The sequence below is a fragment of the Somniosus microcephalus genome, chromosome 8 (assembly GCF_052327205.1).
Source record: "Somniosus microcephalus isolate GS21.2 chromosome 8, FLI_Smic_1.0, whole genome shotgun sequence".
Classification (NCBI taxonomy): Eukaryota; Metazoa; Chordata; class Chondrichthyes; order Squaliformes; family Somniosidae; genus Somniosus; species Somniosus microcephalus.
This window is the reverse complement of record NC_140994.1, coordinates 99,897,238-99,912,608: the sequence shown is the minus strand read 5'-3', so window position 1 is coordinate 99,912,608 and position 15,371 is coordinate 99,897,238.

The following is a 15,371-nucleotide window of genomic DNA, read 5'->3' as shown; positions in this document are numbered from 1 at the left end:
GAGGAAAGGTTGAGCAGGCTGGGCATTGGAATTTAGAAGAATGAGAGGTGATCTTATTGAAATATATAAGATACTGAGGGGGCACGACAAGTTAGATGCAGAGAGGATGTTTCTCCTCGTGGGGAAATCTAGAACGCGGGGGCACAGTTTTACAATAAAGGGCTGCCCTTTTAGAACTGAGATGAGGAGGAATTTCTTCTCTCAGAGGGTCGTAAATCTGTGGAATTCTCTGCCCCAGAGAGCTGCGGAGGCTGGGTCATTAAATACATTTACGGTGGAGATAGACAGATTTTTGCAAGAAAAGGGAGTGAAGGGTTATGGGGAGCAGGCGGGGAAGTGGCTTTGAGTCCAAGATCAGCCATGACCTTATTGAATGGCGGAGCAGGCTCGAGGGGCCAAGTGGCCTATTCCTACTCCTATTTCTTATGTTCTTATGTTTTAACCTCGCTGATATTAAATTTCACCTCCCCAACCCACAGCTCAAGCAGCTGCAGGCTCCAACAATTTACATGAAGAGGCAAAAACTGTCCTGTTTTCTTAGTGAGTAAAAAGACAACCAAAGGCCTCATAGATCAGGAGGATACAGGTATGATTTTCAGTCTGTGTTGACTTAGACGATCGAGTGACTACTGTTGGAAAGTGTAATGTTTCTGTAATCTATTCCAGAGAACAATGTCTCTCTTTTTTGTTCTGACGAAAGGTCATTGGCCTGAAACGTTAACTCTGTTTCTCTTTCCACAAATGCTGTCTGACCCATTGAGTATTTCCAGTATTTTATGTTTTTATTACTAATGATTCACTGTTTTGGTAATCTATTCCAGAAGCATTGATTCTCTGTTCTGGTAATCTATTCCAGAGAGCAAAGATTCTGGGGGAGAAATCCATGTGTTTAGCTCCACATATTAACGCCATGAGATGGCACTAAAACACCGTTCAGTGCTCTACAGCCAGCTCATAGTGGTTCCAGCAGCGCATGCCATATCCATCTTGCCAGTAGCTGTCACTAAACTCAATTGCTGGGGACATCGCAATCATGGAGATCATGACATCAGTGAGTGTGCAACGCTCACTTGACGCCCGATCTCCCAGCTTCATTCGGCCATTGAAGTTACCGGCTGAAGAAAACAACGACAAGTTGAGGTGACATACAGCAGCAGGAAGCCGGCTCCAGTGATACTATTTAAAGGGATCCTCACCAATCACTCGCATCTGACAGAGTTTTGCAGTTTGAGTGTCTGTGTGCTACTTCCTGCAACTGCAAGAGTTTTCTTTAGTTATTTCACGGTTATTTGGTAACAGGGAGTGTTCTGACACTCTCGTCTCCAGCTGGCTCAGCTGTTCAATGTGGGCTTGTCGCCGCCTGTCCGCTCCTGCTCACGCCGGTTGTGCAGGAGAAAGGAAAGTGTGTGAGTGAATGTGGGGCAGTGTGTTTGGGTGATGTAGTGAGGGCCTCAGTTGGCGGGTACAGGACCGCCCGCTTCTCTCCACCACAAAACCAATGCCTCCAGAGATTCATCCGAGAACCTCTGGGCTCTCTTCCTGGGGTGACGATCTGCCATCAGGATTTGTACAAAATTCTTACTTCTCCTTATCCTTCTTCTTATGGTTGTTGGGGCATCTGTACACCCAAAATCCTGACAATGAGGTGCTGCTGCATCAATGAACCTCCCCTTCAAGTAGTAAAAAAAGCCTGTGGCAATCATTACTTGCAATTTGATTGCCCCTGGTATTGGTCCAGCTTTTCGGTGTAATGGCAATGAGCTTGAGTTTTTAGATGAGAATCATGACTACAATCATTTTAATGAGGAGTGAGCACAAATTTTGCGTGCATCCTAGACAATTTTCAGGTGGCGCAGCTTAACCATTTTTAGTCTAAACACTGCCCATTTCTTGGCTATAACGAATTTCTAACCTTCTCTATTTTAACATAAGAACATAAGGAATAGGAGCAAGAGTAGGCTATATGGCCCCTTTGTGGCTGGGATATCCAGAATGGAACCATCCACCTACGGTCCCAGTGACCACAACCCCAATTCCCCTTTCAACATTAGTCCCACACCTTACCTTCCATCTGTTACTGACCATCACAGCGTCCTCTTGGCAACGATGCTGAAATAAAAGCCGCCACAAAGCAAACTTTCCAATCCACCTATATATATCTAGCCATCCAATGTGACATCACGAAATCAACTCATCACCCATATGCATTCTCTTAGTGACTGTCTTGTCTGTGCCTTTGCCTATCCTACTGATGTCATGTAGTGCTACCCCAGTGGCTGTAGCATGGCTGGTGGAAGGCTGCTGACTTTCAGTGGGGGGACACTGCAAATGGCCTTGCTGGTCGACCTTGAGGAGTTGGTGGCTGGGAATGTGAAGTCAATCATCTATTCTTGTTTTTCTTCACTCTCCTCTCCCTCTTCTTGGTCACCCACTGGCTGGGCAGGTTGCATTTCTTGGTCATTCACTGGCTGGGCAGGTTGCATTTCTTGGTCATTCACTGGCTGGGCAGGTTGCATTTCTTGGTCATTCACTGGCTGGGCAGGTTGCATTTCTTGGGTGTGTGAAATGAGGAAGGCACAAGGGTGGAGATGTGGTGATGGAAGGGTAGGAAACCAAGAGGTGCTGCCAGAAGGAGGATAAGATATGAGGATACCAGCATCTTGTATCCTTTCAGCCCCACCACTGGCCAAGGGCTCAGTCATGCCCCTGCCAAGAATGGCCTGCACTGTCTTCTCCAAGGGGGTGAGGTGAGGCTAGGAATGGGAGATGTGCCTCATGATTGGTGCAGATTGTTGGTAGGTGAGTGATTGGGGGTCGTGCATTGAGCAGTGTGACGCTAGTGGCATAGTTGGTAGGAGACGGCTTTTGAAGATGGATTCGCTGACCTTGACCACTCGTCTGAGGTCATGAAACTTCTTTAAGCACTGGAGCCAGGTCGTAGGGCGACACTGTTGGCAGTGATGGCCTCGTTGATGTGGTCCCACATTGTTCTTTCTGGAGGGCCTCCTGACCCCTGTGGGTACAGGACCTGTCTTGCAGTGTTGACCCCCTGCACAAAGCTGAAGGGCTGTGTGCGAGAGCCTGGGTGCCCCTTCCCTGGCTTGCTGAGCAACATGTGTTAGTGCTGAGGCAGTTTCCCCATTTGTTGAGGTTAGGAAGGTAATTCAGCTTTAAGAGCTGAATATCACATTTGGAATTTCTTTTTAATGTTAAATATATTTTTTAAAGGCAGCAAGGGCTGAAAACTGCATTGTTTCACTTCATTTTATTTTGTATTGCTTCAGTGTGCATGGCCCCTTTAATTCTCAGACCTCTTCATTGCCCACAATTCCTTGCGAGCTCCATAGCCTCGCTTCCAGATAGATACTTCACCTCGGATGCCTCCAGCAACACCACCAGGATGGCGTTGCACAGAAGGTAAGCGCTACGCCAACAATCTCCATCACCCCAGACCAATTATGCCCTGTTAGCATTACAGCCATTTCGGCAGCCGTTAACTCCAGTTGCCAGTGACACCGGCAAGTTTACTGGTTAAAAGAGATTTCTCCCCCAATGACTCTCTGTGTTGATAATATATTCCAGAGATCAAAGATTCTCTGTTTTGGGAATCTGTTCCAGACACTGATGACTCTGTGGCCTAGAAATTTGGAGGTTTAGCGGCAACCGTTAACGCCCGTTTCTGGAAAAAAATGGTGCCTGCCACACTTCCGCCCACTGCCGGCGGGTCCTGCGGCAGCTGCCATTTTCGGCTGTGTGGCAGTGTGTGCGCTCGCTATCATAATTGAGATTATGCAGATCGTGACGGCAGCGAGTGTGCTAAACTCACTTGACTCCCGATCTGCCATTTTGGAGTGTGCCACTCCACTTACCGGCCTGTCTTAATTGTGACCTGCTAAGCAAACATTGACAAGCAGGAAAAAGGCTCCAGTAGCGGTATTTAAAGTGATCATCAGCAACAACTTGCAGCTGACAGATTTCTTCAGATTGACTGGCCCTGTGGAACTTTCTGCAACTCCAGCAGCTTTATAAACTTCTTTCAAGGTTCTAAGGTCACAGGGAGTGTTGGGGCAAGTGGAGAACACCTTCATTCTTTGTAATGTATATACCTTTAAGGGGGGAACTACTTTTTACAGCTCATGTATACTGCAGTACCGGCAGTGACCACACCTGTATATAGCACTGAGTAGTAATCTGTACAGACCAGTTCCCGTGTGAGCCACGTTGAGTAAACACCTGTTATACCGTTCTCCTGCAGTCTGTGTCTTATTATACACAGACACAACATTCTTATTTATAGGATTCTGCTCACAACACTTGCTCACAGTCATGGGGTCTCTACTGGCAGTCTCCCTCATGCTCGAGTATCTTCGGGAGAGGGAGCAGAGGCAGCAAGGAAGACAAGAAGATGCGCACAGAGGGAGGAGGAGGGCCAGGAGGGCTCTCAACAGGAGGCCTTACCCACCTAGGGTCTTCAGAGAGCATTTCCCTTATATCCACTTAAGCCAGGACCAGTGTATTAGGAGGGTCCACTTCAGCAAGGAGGTGGTCACAGAACTCTGCCATCTCCTACAACCAGACCTGCAGCCTCAGAGCAGGGCAACCACAGCTCTCCCAGGGGCCCTCAATTTCTTCGCCAGCAGATCCTTCCAGTCTGCAGCAGGAGACATAGCTAACATCTCACAGTTCGTCAACCATCGCTGCATCCGGGGGAGGTCACTGAGGCTCACTACACCAGGAGAAGGGACTACGTTTTCCTCTCTCTGAGCAGAGAGAAGTAGGACGAGCGTGCATGTGGCTTTACCAGGATACTGGGCTTCCCCACGGTGCAGGGCACCATCGACTGCACACACGTGGTTTTGCGGACACCGCATAACAATCCTGAGATCTTTCATAACCGCAAAGGCTACCACTCACTTAATGTGCAGTTGTTGTGCGACCACGCCCAACGCATCCTGATGGTCAAGGCCTGCTATCCTGGCATTGACCATCAGTCATGATGCCTTCATCCTGCATCAGTGCCAGCAATCTTCCAGCCACCATGTCAAACCCGAGGGTGGCTGCTCGGAGACAAGGCTCTGCACCTGGCTCATGACTCCCCTCCGTAACCCCACCATTCCTGCCCAGCACTCATATAATGAGAGCCATGCTGTCACATGGAACATCATCAAGCAGACAATTGGGCTGCTGAAGCAATGGTTTTGCTGACTTGACCACTTGGGAGGAGCCCTCCACTACTCAGCTGAGCAGGTGTCCCATTTCGTGGTGGTCTGCTGCATGCTCCACAACTTGGCCATCATGAGGGCCCAGCCCTTGCCAGCAGGGATTGCGGGACCACCTCAGGAAAAGGATGAGGAAGAGGAGGAAGGGAGGAGGCGGGTAGCAATTTCCCCTTTAGCATGGGCTGTCCAAGAACACCTCATCAGACTCCGATTCCAGTGAATGAAACCCCAGATCCCCATTGCTCCCACATCCCCATCAACCACATCCCCATCATACCATCCCTCCATCACAAAATATCACAGCGTTCTCCTGGGCACAAAGCTGAAACGAGAGCCACCACAAAACAAAGATTCCAAACAAAATTAATACATTTATCAATAATCAATTCACAAATAAAACATCAACTAATCACCCTTGTGCAATCCCTTAGCGCCTGTCGTTCGGGTGCCCTTTCCTGCTCTAGTGCTCCTATGATGTGCTCCCCCAGTGGCTGCAGCATGGGTGGTAGAAGGCTACTGAGGTTCCTTGGGGGAGACTTCAGATGGCCTTGCAGGACGCCCTCGAGCAGCTCTGGGCCTAGAAGGCCTGGCTTTACACTGCACCACCGTGGCATGGGCAGTGGCAGTCTGGCTGGCTGGCTGACAGGCAACGGCAAGGGCAATGGTGGAGTGGCAGTGGTGGGGACAGGAATGTTGTCATTCTGAGAGAGCACAGCAGGTTCCTTTTTTTAATTAGTTTATGCGATCAGGGCGTCGCTGGCAAGGCCAGCATTTATTGCCCATCCCTAATTGCCCTTGAGAAGGTGGTGGTGAGCCGCCTTCTTGAACCGCTGCAGTCCGTGTGGTGATGGTACTCCCACAGTGCTGTTAGGTAGGGAGTTCCAGGATTTTGACCCAGCGACGATGAAGGGTCGGCGATATACTTCTAAGTCAGGATGGTGTGCGACTTGAAGGGGAACTTGGAGGTGGTGGTGTTCCCATGCGTCTGCTGCCCTTCTCCTTCTAGGTGGAAGAGGTCGCGGGTTTGGGAGGTGCTGCCGAAGAAGCCTTGGTGAGTTGGTGCTGTGCATCTTGTAGATGGTATACACTGCAGCCACGGTACGATGGTAGTGGAGGGAGTGAATGTTTAAGGTGGTGGATGGGGTACCAATCAAGCGGGCTGCTTTTTCCTGGATGGTGTCGAGCTTCTTGAGTGTTGTTGGAGCTGCACTCATCCAGGCAAGTGGAGAGTATTCCATCACACTCCTTACTTGTGCCTTGTAGATGGCAGAAAGGCTTTGGGGAGTCAGGAGGTGAGAAACTCGCCACAGAATACCTAGCCTCTGACCTGCTCTTGTTGCCACAGTATTTATGTGGCTGGTCCAGTTAAGTTTCTGGTTAATGGTGACCCCCAGGATGTTGATAGTGAGGGATTCGGCAATGGCAATGCCATCCCCATTTCTGACCTTATGTTGGAGGGAAGGTCATTGATGAAGCAGCTGAAGATGGTTGGGCCTAGGACAGTGCCCTGAGGAACTCCTGCAGCGATGTCCTGGGGCTGTGATGATTGACCTTCAACCACCACAACCATCTTCCTTTGTGCAAGGTATGACTCCAGCCAGTGGAGAGTTTCCCCCCCCCCCGATTCACATTGACTTCAGTTTTACTAGGGCTCCTTCATGCCACACTCGGTCAAATGCTGCCTTGATGTCAAGGGCAGTCACTCTCACCTCACCGCTGGAATTCAGCTCCTTTGTCCATGTTTGGACCAAGGCTGTAATGAGGTCGGGAGCCGAGTGGTCCTGGTGGAACCCAAACTGGGCATCAGTGAGCAGGTTATTGGTGAGTAAGTGCCGCTTGATAGCGCTGTCGATGAAACCTTCCATCACTTTGCTGATGATTGAGAGTAGACTGATGGGGTGGTAATTGGCCAGGTTGGATTTGTCCTGCTTTTTGTGGACAGGACATACCTGGGCAGTTTGTCAGATAGATGCCAGTATTGTAGCTGTACTGGAACAGCTTGGCTAGAGGCACGGCTAGTTCTGGAGCACAAGTCTTCAGCACGATAGCCGAGATGTTGTCGGGGCCCATAGACTTTGCTTTATCCAGTGCGCTCAGCCGTTTCTTGATATCACGTGGAGTGAATTGAATTGGCTGAAGAATGGCTTCTGCGATGGTGGGGACCTCAGGAGGAGGCCGATATGGATCATCCACTCGGCACTTCTGGCTGAAGTTGGTTGCAAATGTTTCAGCCTTGTCTTTTGCACTCACGTGCTGGGCTCCACCAGCACTGAGGGTGGGGATATTCTTGGAGCCTCCTCCTCCCATTAGTTGTTTAATGGTCCACCACCATTCACGACTGGATGTGACAGGACTGCAGAGCTTTGATCTGATCCGTTGATTGTGGGATCGCTTAGCCCTGTCTATAGCATGCTGCTTCCGCTTTTTAGCATGCATGTAGTCCTGTGTTGCAGCTTCCCCAGGTTGGCACCTCATTTTTTAGGTACACCTGGTGCTGCTCCTGGCATCCTCTTCTACATTCCTTATTGAACCAGGGTTGGTCCCTTGGCTTGGAGGTAATGGTAGAGTGAGAGATATGCCGGGCCATGAGGTTACAGATTGTGGTGGAATACAATTCTGCTGCTGATGGCCCACAGCGCCTCATGGATGCCCAGTTTGAGCTGCTAGATCTGTTCTGAATCTATCCCATTTAGCACGGTGGTAGTGCCACACAACACGATGGAGGGTGTTCTCAGTGTGAAGATGGGACTTCATCTCCACAATGACTGTGCAGTGGTCACTGCTGCCAATTCTGTGACAGGTAAATTGGTGAGGATGAGGTCAAGTAGGTTTTTCCCTCTTGTTGGTTCTCTCACCACCTGTCGCAGGCCCTGACTGGCAGTTATGTCCTTCAGGATTCGGCCAGTAGTGGTGCTACCGAGCCACTCTTGGTGATGGACATTGAATTCCCCCACCCAGAGTACATTCTGTGCCCTTGCTACTCTCAGTGCTTCCTCCAAGTGGTGTTCAACACGGAGAAGTACTGATTCATCAGCTGAGGGAGGGCGGTAGCTGGTAATCAGCAGGATGTTTCCTTGCCCATGCTTGACCTGAAGCCATGAAACCTGGAGTCAATGTTGAGGACTCCCAGGGCCACTCCTTGCTGACTGTATACCACTGTGCTACCACCCCTGGTGGGTCTGTCCTGTCTACCCAGGGATGGTGATGGAGGAGTTTGGGACATTGGCTGAAAAGTATGATTCTGTGTATGTCAGGCTGTTGCTTGACTAGTCTGTGGGACAGCTCTCCCAATTTTGGTACAAGTCCCCCGCTGTTGGTGAGGAGGACTTTGCAGGGGTGACTGAGCTGGGTGTGCCGTTGTCGTGTCCATAGCCAGTGCCGAGTGGTCTGTCCGGTTTCATTCTTATTATTTTGTTTTGTAGCAGTTAGTTACAACTGAGTGTCTTGCTAGGCCATTTGAGAGGGCAATTAAGAGTCAACAACATTGCTGTGGGTCTGCAGTCACATATAGGGCCAGGCCAGGTAAGGGCATTAGTGAACTAGATGGGTTTTTAAGACAATCTGCTAATTTAATGGTAAATTATTTAATTAACTGAATTTAAATTCCCCAGCTGTCATAGTGGGATTTGAACTCACATCTCTGAGGTTATTAGTCCAGGCTGCTGGATTACTAACCTAGTGACATTACCATTACGCTACCACTCCACAGGCTCACTGCTGCTCCCCCAAGGCGGCACCTCAGCATTCCTAGCAATCTTTTGGATGATAGATTGCTGTCCTGCTGTGACACCCTGCAAGCTCCATTGGAGAAAGGGAAGTGTGTGAGTGAGTGTGGTGCAATGTGTTTGGGTGATGTGTCTGTCCTAGTTGAATAGCTGCCAGTGTGTGCAAGGTGTGAGATGCAGGTGTGAGTGTTGCAGCAGTGGTACATTTATGAGGGTGAAGTGAAGCTTTTTTTGAGAGAACATTGTTTCTCCACTTTGGTGATCTTTTCTAGACACTGATGATTCTTTTGTTTTGGTAATCTATTCCAGAGGGCACTGACTCTCTGGCCTGGATTTTAATGTTCAGACGCACTGGGGGAGCTGAAAACGTGTGGGAAACCCGAAAGTGTGTGAAGCACGTCTGTCAGTGGCTTTTTAACTTTATGATATGATATGATAACATATGATTTCCGGCTTTCCCGACCAATTAGCATCAGTGGGCGTGATGACGACCTACATGATACAATTTCAACTCCACTATTTAAAGGGACAATCCAAACATGCAAGTTGAAGCAGTTGGAGGTGGGAAGGAGAGAGAAACAAGTCTTGTCATGGAAGGTAGAAGGTCAAAGCCTGTACCGCATTTCGGTGACACCTCCATAGATGTGCTGTGAGGAGCTGGAGGGATATACTGTTTCCGAGCGACGGGAGGAAGAAGCTGGCTGGGGACACTAAGAAGGTGTGGTCGGAAGTTTCCCAGGAGGTCAGTAGCAGGAACGTGGTGTCACACTCCTGGATCCAATGCAGGAAGTGGTTCAATGACCTGAGCAGGGCAGGAAAGGTGAGAGCAATGGCAAATTGCCCTACATCCTGATGTGCGTACCACCCTAACCTCCTCACTCTGCCTTCTCAAGCCTACTCCAGCACATCACTCACACCAACTTACCTTGCAGGTGCATCCATCCTTCTCTGTCTATGCACTTCCTCACATCCCCATCTGTCCATCCACTACTGACACTCACCCTCATTCTTATGCAATGTAATGCCTATCCCTCATAGGCACCCTCAACAAATGTTCTCCATCCATTAGGTGAACACATACCATTACTTTCACTCATAGATCTCTTCTTTCCCTCCTTGCAGGCGAAGACAGCACAGAACATGAGGGAGAGGCAGGTGACTCTTCAGTCATCTCTCAGCTAACAAGTGCAGAGGAGCAAGCGCTGGGAATCAGTGAAGTCTCGGCCAATGTTCACTTTAATTTTTATTTTGGGTGCGCGGCCCCTTTAGCGGGCTGTGTGGCCCATTCAAATGTCTGTGAATGCTTGGATATTTCTATTGAAAAGTAGGTGAGCCTGCTTGTGCGGAACCTCCAGAGTGATGCGCGGTCGCACAGCTTAACGGGGATCATTGGTCTCTGCGTGCCTGGCCATCGGCGATGGTGAGATGGGGGCCTCCCAGCTACCTGGTGACAGAAATATCAGACATCCACATGGCATACAACACTCACTCATGTTGACTTGATACCAACAGCGAGTGAAATATGATCATGTGCATAATGATAACTTCAAATATTCTTACTGTCACAGTATTCATTCATGTCTTTAATCTCCCACAGGGCTTTCAAGCGTCCAGCAGGAGGTGGTTCAGTTCGCCCATGACGATGATGACTCGTCAGGAGGAGCTCACTCCCTCTGAGTATGCACTGTCACAGGACTCATACAGACCATGCACCAGCTCAGATACTCACACTTCCGTGGGACAAGTTAGAGAGATAGTTGGGTTTTCACATGGTGATTTGCACTTCACAAGGAAGCAAGAGCAGATTTTGAAGACAGGACAGCAGTGCAGAGTCCCCATTGGCGCGCTCAGGACTCTCCAAGCTCTGCTCAGCTGGACACAGATGCTGTACTCTGGGGGCCATCGACGAACAGCATACTTCTTGAGCAGCAACGGAGAATGTGCAATGTACTGGCAGGCATTCCAAGCGCACTGTGCACGATTGCTGAGAGATTGGAGGAGTCAGCCTCAAGCATGAGTGGTATGATGTGGCAGGTCTTTGCGATGATATCTTCTTCCATGGAAAGAGTGGCCAACTGCATGGAGCATCAAACGCGGCAATCACACAAGTGCATGCAGGCACTCACCAATGGCTTGCACACTCTGAATGCCACCTTAAATAGGATGAATGATACCTTAGCCTTGACCTTTCATTGCCCCACTGATCTGCAGCAAAGTGTTCTCCAGCACATTGCTCGTAGGAAAGTGTGGCTGGGCCATGAGAGGGCCGTGAAAGAAGTAGGGACTCGGCTCAAAGTGCTTCCACTTCTCACCCGTTACCCCCTGCTACTCCGCACCCACACCCCCACACCACCACCCCCCCAGTCAGTAACCCACATGCTGCCTCGTGTCCAGGTAGCCAAGTCTGCCCCTGCATAGGTGCAGGTGGAGCAGTCTTTGGCGCGGCCCTCACAGGCTCCAAAACCCAGAGGACATCGGCCAAGAGCAACTCAACAGTCAGAGCAGGGATCTGAGTAGCTTGCCTCTACCTCTGCTGAAGCCACAGGGATTGCACCACGTAGAAGCACTAGGAAAAGGAAGAGTAAAGATTTGTAGTTGCACAAGGGTTATGTAGATGGGTGTCTTATACAGTGATAGGTTGTTACGTTTATGTTGACTATTTGAACCACATTGTTGAATGTTAAATTTCTGTTTTATATGTGAGCCACATAAATATTATTCTTTTGAACCACTTTCACTTCTTGCCCATTCTTGAGGCTGGCTGGCAAGTGCCCTTTTCAGTTGTGTGATGATGAATGGATGAATTAAGGCCAAGCAATGGGGGTTGGGAAATGGAGGCTTGGTTGTAGGACTGCTTTGTGTTCATGGCACTTTAGGGGAGGGGTGGTAGCAAAAGTGGCTTTTGCATGTGGTTGTTAGATGGGTGCACTGGTGGAACCTAAGTGAACCTCACAATAATGAGGGCATCCCGGGCAGCAGTGTGCATCACTGGTGGTGCATTATCCGCATCATCTTCCACCTCTTCCTCCTCCTCCCCCTCCTCCTCCTCATCCTCCTCCTCCTCGGAAAAAGAGGTTCTGTGCTCTGCACCTTGGGAGAGGATTGGGGATCGTGGGGAGGCAGGAATTGTGGGGGAGGATCGGGGATCGGGGTGTCGGGCGGTTGACGGGGGTGGGTGTTGGCTGGAGGATTGGCGCGGGGCGGGGGAGAGGATTGGGTCCGGCCACCGGAGGATTGTGGCCAGCCTCCGCATCATCGGTGGGGTGGATGGAGGCCTCATGGTGGAGATCGGAGACCTGGGAAGGTGATCAGAGGCCTCATGAGAGGCTCTCCGATTGCGGGGGGTGGGTTAGGTAGGGACCCTGGATCCAGGAGGTAGGTATAAAGCCACTTACCTCCTGGATGCAGCGGTCCCCGCCTCGGTTTAACTGCCGGGTTTCACGAATTGTGTGAAACCCGTCCACATGCAGCTAAACACAAAATGAAGGTGAAAAAAGAGGCTTCCAGCCTCATTATAATATTGAAATTGATGTAACGCCCCCTGGGAGCGGGGTGGTTGCCCGCCCCGTCCCGCCTCTGTTTAAACCGGAAGTGGGTGGGTTGGAGGCGGGATCAGGTTGGGAATCCCATTTTTAACAATTTAACTACCCCCACGCTCCAAACCCACCCTTTTTTTAGGGGAAAATTTCGGTCTATGTTTCTCCAGTTCTCTGAGCTTGTCTGATAACTAAGATTTTGGTGGCCCTCATCTGGACCTTTTCCAGGGTCTCAATGTCTCCTGCCATGTAAAAAGACCAAAACTGAACACAGTATTCTAGATAGGGCCATCCATTACGTGTCCTTCCCCCCAAGTTATGTAATCTCCTGGGACAGGCAAAAAACTGAGAAAGAAACGTTAGGCCAATTTAGGCCTTGTATAAAGTAACTATCATAGCTCTAGTTTTATACTGAACTATCCTAACCATACATCCTAACACCCTCCTTGCTCTCTCTGTGTCCTCGTGACACTGGCAGTGGCCCTTCAATATTTTGTCAACTAGAGTGCCCAGATCCCTTTCCTGCCATAGTCATAAGCAGTAACCCAGTTTGGTATACACACACCTGGAATTATCCCAGCCCAAATGCATCACGCTGCATATATCTACCATTCACCAGCCCATTGTCCCATTGTATCTTGATGAACCTGTAGGTTATTCATTTGATCTACATTCCTAACTGTTGCACACAGCTTTGTGTGTGACACATAACAACAACTTACATTTATATAGCGCCTTTAACATAACAAAACGTCACAAGGCACTTCACAGGTGCTGACGTAATAAAACTCACTACGCACTTGGTTTGAGCATAAAGCAAGGCTTTAATCAACTTGTTTCAGAACATGGAGGTCTAGTTGTACTTAACTAATTCCTTGACTTTAGAAAATGACCCTGGTAAGCTGGGGTCCACGCCCGAGTATTTATACTCCTTGGACAGCGCCACCAGCTGGCCGTCCAGCGTTATTTCATAAGTAGTTTCTTGATGAGAATTATAACAGGTGCGTTATCAATAAAGACATTTTTGACACCGATTCACAGAAGGATTGTTTCCCTTATGCCATCATCTAAATCACCGATTATGATGCTGAAAAGCATTGATCTCAGCAAGGATCCCCATTGGACTCTACTAGTGAGTACAGACAGGGCCTCACTCAGGGATGCTACCATGAATATCCTGTGCAAGTATAGCCAATTCGCAATCCAGCATAAGATGCGCCCACCAATCGCACAGGATGCAAACTTACATAACAGACATCGGTGCATCACTTTATGGAAGGACTATTGGGAGCTGCCATACACAATATCTACCCAGCTACTATTAATACATTTTCAAAGAATTCAACTAAATTGGTGAGACAGGATCTCTGTTGCCAAAAGCGATGTTGGGTGGTGAATTCCAAATAATTGCTGCTCTTTTAAAAGGATCATCCAACACATCCCTAATAACACCTTCCAACAACATCCGACCAACACATCCCTAAAAACACCTTCCAACAACATCCGACCAACACATCTCTAATAACACCTTAAAACAACATCCGACCAACACATCTCTAATAACACCTTCCAACAACATCCGACCAACACATCCCTAATAACACCTTCCAACAACATCCGACCAACACATCTCTAATAACACCTTCCAACAACATCTGACCAACACATCTCTAATAGCACCTTCCAACAACATCCGACCAACACATTCCTAATAACACCTTCCAAAACATCCGACCAACACATCTCTAATAAAACCTTCCACAACATCCGACCAACACATCTCCAATAACACCTTCCAACAACATCCGACCAACACATCTCTAATAAAACCTTCCACAACATTCGACCAACACATCTCTAATAACACCTTCCAACAACATCCGACCAACACATCTCTAATAAAACCTTCCACAACATCCAACCAACACATCTCTAATAACACCTTCCAACAACATCCGACCAACACATCTCTAATAACACCTTCCACAACATCCGACCAACACATCTCTAATAAAACCTTGCACAACATCCGACCAACACATCTCTAACAAGACCTTCCAACAACATCCGACCAACACATCTCTAATAAAACCTGCCACAACACCCGACCAACACATCTCAAATAGAACCTTCCACAACACCCGACCAACACATCTCTAATAACACCTTCCACAACATCCGACCAACACATCTCTAATAACACCTTCCACAACACCCGACCAACACATCTCTAATAACATCTTCCAACAACATCCGACCAACACATCTCTAATAAAACCTGCCATAACACCCGACCAACACATCTCTAATAAAACCTTCCACAACACCCGACCAACACATCTCTAATAACACCTTCCACAACATCCGACCAACACATCTCTAATAACACCTTCCACAACACCCGACCAACACATCTCTAATAACACCTTCCAACAACATCCACCAACACATCTCTAATAACACCTTCCACAACATCCAACCAACAGATCTCTAATAACACCTTCCACAACATCCGACCAACACATCTCTAATAAAACCTTCCACAACATCCGACCAATACATCTCTAATAAAACCTTCCAACAACATCCGACCAACACATCTCTAATAACACCTTCCACAATATCCGACCAACACATCTCCAATGAAACCTTCCACAACATCCGGCCAACACATCTCTAATAACATCTTCCACAACATCCGACCAACACATCTCCAATAACACCTTCCACAACATCCGACCAATACATCTCCAATAACACCTTCCAACAACATCCGACCAACACATCTCTAATAAAACCTTCCACAACATCCGACCAACACATCTCTAATAAAACCTTCCAACAACATCCGGCCAACACATCTCTAATAACACCTTCCACAACAGCCAACC